We start from the raw sequence: 6807 nt of genomic DNA, 5'->3' as shown, positions 1-6807 counted from the left end.
GACAGAACAGAGGTCTGGGGAGTTAACATACTGTAGAAGTGACCAGAACAGAGGTCTGGGGAGTTAACATACTGTAGAGGTGGACAGAACAGAGGTCTGGGGAGTTAACATACTGTAGAGGTGGACAGAACAGAGGTCTGGGGAGTTAACATACTGTAGAGGTGAACAGAACAGAGGTCTGGGGAGTTAACATACTGTAGAAGTGGACAGAACAGAGGTCTGGGGAGTTAACATACTGTAGAGGTGGACAGAACAGAGGTCTGGGGAGTTAACATACTGTAGAGGTGAACAGAACAGAGGTCTGGGGAGTTAACATACTGTAGAAGTGGACAGAACAGAGGTCTGGGGAGTTAACATACTGTAGAAGTGACCAGAACAGAGGTCTGGGGAGTTAACATACTGTAGAGGTGGACAGAACAGAGGTCTGGGGAGTTAACATACTGTAGAGGTGGACAGAACAGAGGTCTGTATATATATATATTTATTTATATATATAGGTAGGTAGGTAGGTAGGTAGGTAGGTAGGTAGGTAGGTAGGTAGGTAGGTAGGTAGGTAGGTAGGTAGGTAGGTGAGAGAGAGAGAGAGAGAGGTAGGTAGAGAAAGATAGGTAGAGAGAGAGAAAGAGAGAGGTAGAGAGAGAGAGGTAGAGAGAGAGGTAGAGAGAGAGGTAGAGAGAAAGAGAGGTAGAGAGAGAGAGGGGAGAGAGAGAGAGAGAGAGAGAGAGAGAGAGAGAGAGAGAGGTATAGAGAGAGGTATAGAGAGAGGTATATATATATAAAGAGAGGTATAGAGAGAGAGGTATAGAGAGAGAGGTATAGAGAGAGAGGTATAGAGAGAGAGGTATAGAGAGAGAGGTATAGAGAGAGAGGTATAGAGAGAGAGGTATAGAGAGAGAGGTATAGAGAGAGAGGTAGAGAGAGAGGTATATATATATATATATATAGAGAGAGAGAGGTATAGAGAGAGTGGTATATATAGAGAGAGGTATAGAGAGAGAGAGGGAGAGGTGAGACAGCATTATCAAACTAGCTGTTCAAAATGACATTGGAAATAAAACAAAGGTTAGACTGAAGGCTGTGTGGAATAGAGGTACGACGTTTGAAAATGAAAACAACCACAGGTACAGCAGAGTCCACATACTGTACAACACCGACAGTGTCAAAACCCCCATAATCCCCCCTGTCTACATCATCACTGTCTTCTACCATGTTAATGCCTTGAGGTACAGTGTCAAAACCCCCATAATCCTCCCTGTCTACATCATCACTGTCTTCTACCATGTTAATGCCTTGAGGTACAGTGTCAAAACCCCCATAATCCTCCCTGTCTACATCATCACTGTCTTCTACCATGTTAATGCCTTGAGGTACAGTGTCAAAACCCCCATAATCCTCCCTGTCTACATCATCACTGTCTTCTACCATGTTAATGCCTTGAGGTACAGTGTCAAAACCCCCATAATCCTCCCTGTCTACATCATCACTGTCTTCTACCATGTTAATGCCTTGAGGTACAGTGTCAAAACCCCCATAATCCTCCCTGTCTACATCATCACTGTCTTCTACCATGTTAATGCCTTGAGGTACAGTGTCAAAACCCCCATAATCCTCCCTGTCTACATCATCACTGTCTTCTACCATGTTAATGCCTTGAGGTACAGTGTCAGAACCCCCATAATCCTCCCTGTCTACATCATCACTGTCTTCTACCATGTTAATGCCTTGAGGTACAGTGTCAGAACCCCCATAATCCTCCCTGTCTACATCATCACTGTCTTCTACCATGTTAATGCCTTGAGGTACAGTGTCAAAACCCCCATAATCCTCCCTGTCTACATCATCACTGTCTTCTACCATGTTAATGCCTTGAGGTACAGTGTCAAAACCCCCATAATCCCCCTGTCTACATCATCACTGTCTTCTACCATGTTAATGCCTTGAGGTACAGTGTCAAAACCCCCATAATCCTCCCTGTCTACATCATCACTGTCTTCTACCATGTTAATGCCTTGAGGTACAGTGTCAAAACCCCCATAATTCTCCCTGTCTACATCATCACTGTCTTCTACCATGTTAATGCCTTGAGGTACAGTGTCAAAACCCCCATAATCCTCCCTGTCTACATCATCACTGTCTTCTACCATGTTAATGCCTTGAGGTACAGTGTCAAAACCCCATAATCCCCCCTGTCTACATCATCACTGTCTTCTACCATGTTAATGCCTTGAGGTACAGTGTCAAAACCCCCATAATCCCCCCTGTCTACATCATCACTGTCTTCTACCATGTTAATGCCTTGAGGTACAGTGTCAAAACCCCCATAATCCCCCCCTGTCTACATCATCACTGTCTTCTACCATGTTAATGCCTTGAGGCACAGTGTCAAAACCCCCATAATCCCCCCTGTCTACATCATCACTGTCTTCTACCATGTTAATGCCTTGAGGTACAGTGTCAAAACCCCCATAATCCTCCCTGTCTACATCATCACTGTCTTCTACCATGTTAATGCCTTGAGGTACAGTGTCAAAACCCCCCCCTAATCCTCCCTGTCTACATCATCACTGTCTTCTACCATGTTAATGCCTTGAGGTACAGTGTCAAAACCCCATAATCCTCCCTGTCTACATCATCACTGTCTTCTACCATGTTAATGCCTTGAGGTACAGTGTCAGAACCCCCATAATCCCCCTGTCTACATCATCACTGTCTTCTACCATGTTAATGCCTTGAGGTACAGTGTCAAAACCCCCATAATCCCCCTGTCTACATCATCACTGTCTTCTACCATGTTAATGCCTTGAGGTACAGTGTCAAAACCCCCATAATCCTCCCTGTCTACATCATCACTGTCTTCTACCATGTTAATGCCTTGAGGTACAGTGTCAGAACCCCCATAATCCTCCTGTCTACATCATCACTGTCTTCTACCATGTTAATGCCTTGAGGTACAGTGTCAGAACCCCCATAATCCCCCTGTCTACATCATCACTGTCTTCTACCATGTTAATGCCTTGAGGTACAGTGTCAAAACCCCCATAATCCCCCTGTCTACATCATCACTGTCTTCTACCATGTTAATGCCTTGAGTTACAGTGTCAAAACCCCCATAATCCTCCTGTCTACATCATCACTGTCTTCTACCATGTTAATGCCTTGAGGTACAGTGTCAAAACCCCCATAATCCCCCTGTCTACATCATCACTGTCTTCTACCATGTTAATGCCTTGAGGTACAGTGTCAAAACCCCCATAATCCCCCTGTCTACATCATCACTGTCTTCTACCATGTTAATGCCTTGAGGTACAGTGTCAAAACCCCATAATCCCCCTGTCTACATCATCACTGTCTTCTACCATGTTAATGCCTTGAGGTACAGTGTCAGAACCCCCATAATCCCCCTGTCTACATCATCACTGTCTTCTACCATGTTAATGCCTTGAGGTACAGTGTCAAAACCCCCATAATCCTCCCTGTCTACATCATCACTGTCTTCTACCATGTTAATGCCTTGAGGTACAGTGTCAAAACCCCCATAATCCCCCTGTCTACATCATCACTGTCTTCTACCATGTTAATGCCTTGAGGTACAGTGTCAAAACCCCATAATCCCCCTGTCTACATCATCACTGTCTTCTACCATGTTAATGCCTTGAGGTACAGTGTCAAAACCCCCATAATCCCCCTGTCTACATCATCACTGTCTTCTACCATGTTAATGCCTTGAGGTACAGTGTCAAAACCCCATAATCCCCCTGTCTACATCATCACTGTCTTCTACCATGTTAATGCCTTGAGGTACAGTGTCAAAACCCCCATAATCCTCCCTGTCTACATCATCACTGTCTTCTACCATGTTAATGCCTTGAGGTACAGTGTCAGAACCCCCATAATCCCCCTGTCTACATCATCACTGTCTTCTACCATGTTAATGCCTTGAGGTACAGTGTCAAAACCCCCATAATCCCCCTGTCTACATCATCACTGTCTTCTACCATGTTAATGCCTTGAGGTACAGTGTCAAAACCCCCATAATCCCCCTGTCTACATCATCACTGTCTTCTACCATGTTAATGCCTTGAGGTACAGTGTCAAAACCCCCATAATCCCCTGTCTACATCATCACTGTCTTCTACCATGTTAATGCCTTGAGGTACAGTGTCAAAACCCCCATAATCCCCCTGTCTACATCATCACTGTCTTCTACCATGTTAATGCCTTGAGGTACAGTGTCAAAACCCCCATAATCCCCCTGTCTACATCATCACTGTCTTCTACCATGTTAATGCCTTGAGGTACAGTGTCAAAACCCCCATAATCCCCCTGTCTACATCATCACTGTCTTCTACCATGTTAATGCCTTGAGGTACAGTGTCAAAACCCCCATAATCCCCCTGTCTACATCATCACTGTCTTCTACCATGTTAATGCCTTGAGGTACAGTGTCAAAACCCCCATAATCCTCCCTGTCTACATCATCACTGTCTTCTACCATGTTAATGCCTTGAGGTACAGTGTCAAAACCCCATAATCCTCCCTGTCTACATCATCACTGTCTTCTACCATGTTAATGCCTTGAGGTACAGTGTCAAAACCCCCATAATCCTCCTGTCTACATCATCACTGTCTTCTACCATATTAATGCCTTGAGGTACAGTGTCAAAACCCCATAATCCCCCTGTCTACATCATCACTGTCTTCTACCATGTTAATGCCTTGAGGTACAGTGTCAAAACCCCCATAATCCCCCTGTCTACATCATCACTGTCTTCTACCATGTTAATGCCTTGAGGTACAGTGTCAAAACCCCATAATCCCCCTGTCTACATCATCACTGTCTTCTACCATATTAATGCCTTGAGGTACAGTGTCAAAACCCCATAATCCCCCTGTCTACATCATCACTGTCTTCTACCATGTTAATGCCTTGAGGTACAGTGTCAAAACCCCCATAATCCTCCCTGTCTACATCATCACTGTCTTCTACCATGTTAATGCCTTGAGGTACAGTGTCAAAACCCCCATAATCCCCCTGTCTACATCATCACTGTCTTCTACCATGTTAATGCCTTGAGGTACAGTGTCAAAACCCCCATAATCCTCCCTGTCTACATCATCACTGTCTTCTACCATGTTAATGCCTTGAGGTACAGTGTCAAAACCCCCATAATCCCCCTGTCTACATCATCACTGTCTTCTACCATGTTAATGCCTTGAGGTACAGTGTCAAAACCCCCATAATCCCCCTGTCTCCATCATCACTGTCTTCTACCATGTTAATGCCTTGAGGTACAGTGTCAAAACCCCCATAATCCCCCTGTCTACATCATCACTGTCTTCTACCATGTTAATGCCTTGAGGTACAGTCAAAACCCCCTGGTAAATGTAGGCTGCCGTTACCAGCCTCCCGGGTAAATCAAACGGGGAATCGCTCCGTGGTTGAGTGCTTTTCTAATGAGCATCTGTACAAACCACACGTACGTCACCTGGATTAGGTTGGTGGAAAAGTCAACAAACCACAAACAAAAACAAAAACAAAGCTTGCATGACAGCAGTCAGCTTTACCCCTCGAAAACAAAAACCACAAGTGCATTCACACAGGAAACGCAACATACAGTGGGGGATTGGGAATGTCCAGTAGCCTGTACCCCTGTAGGAGCAGTGGTGGATTGGGAATGTCCAGTAGCCTGTACCCCTGTAGGAGCAGTGGGGGATTGGGAATGTCCAGTAGCCTGTACCCCTGTAGGAGCAGTGGGGGATTGGGAATGTCCAGTAGCCTGTACCCCTGTAGGAGCAGTGGGGGATTGGGAATGTCCAGTAGCCTGTACCCCTGTAGGAGCAGTGGGGGATTGGGAATGTCCAGTAGCCTGTACCCCTGTAGGAGCAGTGGGGGATTGGGAATGTCCAGTAGCCTGTACCCCTGTAGGAGCAGTGGGGGATTGGGAATGTCCAATAGCCTGTACCCCTGTAGGAGCAGTGGGGGATTGGGAATGTCCAGTAGCCTGTACCCCTGTAGGAGCCTGTCTATAGAGACACTGCTCTAAAACACAAGCATCAACACCAGAAGATAGAGGGATTCACAACGGACACAATATGATATTGTTTAATTTCTTTCCCAGCAAAACACATTGTCATCATCCTGGTGGATGAGGAGCTTCTATGTTAATGCCTCCAGTGCCTGTCCCTCTGTCTCAGTCATCACTGTCTCTAGCTCTGTTAATGCCTGTGAGGTACAGTGGGGGATTGGGAGTCTCTTCTCCCTCTCTACTCATCACTCTCTTCTACCATGTCTGCCTTGAGGCTCTCCTGTACCCCTGTAGGACAGTCATCAATGTCTCTCTGTTAGCCTTGAGGTAGTGGGGAAAACTCTCTCCTCCCTCTAGTCTGGGGGGGATCTCTCTCTCTGTAGCCTCTAGTGGAGTCTCTCCAATAGCTCTCATCACTGTCTGTACCCCTCAGTGTCTCTAGCTCTCTCTCTCTCTCTCCTCTCTACTGGGGGCTTGAGGTTCTCTCTCTCTGTAGGAGGCAGTGGAGTTCTCCGGGTAAATCACTAGCTTTCCCCTCTCTGGAGGTCTAGCTCTCTCCTGGATTAGCTCTCTCAACAAACAAACAAAACAAAAACTAGCTGACTCAGTAGCTCTCTCTCTCTCTCTCTCTCTCTCTCTCTCTCCCTTGGGAATGTCTCCTCTCCCCTGTAGGAGCAGTGGGGGGATTGGGAATGTCTCTGTACCCTCTCTAGCTGTCTCTGTACCCCCTGTAGCTGGGGATTGGGAATCTCCAGTAGCCTGTCCCTGTAGGAGCAGTGGG

Source organism: Oncorhynchus keta, unplaced genomic scaffold (genome assembly GCF_023373465.1).
Source record: "Oncorhynchus keta strain PuntledgeMale-10-30-2019 unplaced genomic scaffold, Oket_V2 Un_contig_19953_pilon_pilon, whole genome shotgun sequence".
Classification (NCBI taxonomy): domain Eukaryota; kingdom Metazoa; phylum Chordata; class Actinopteri; order Salmoniformes; family Salmonidae; genus Oncorhynchus; species Oncorhynchus keta.
Note: the sequence above shows the minus strand (reverse complement) of the source record.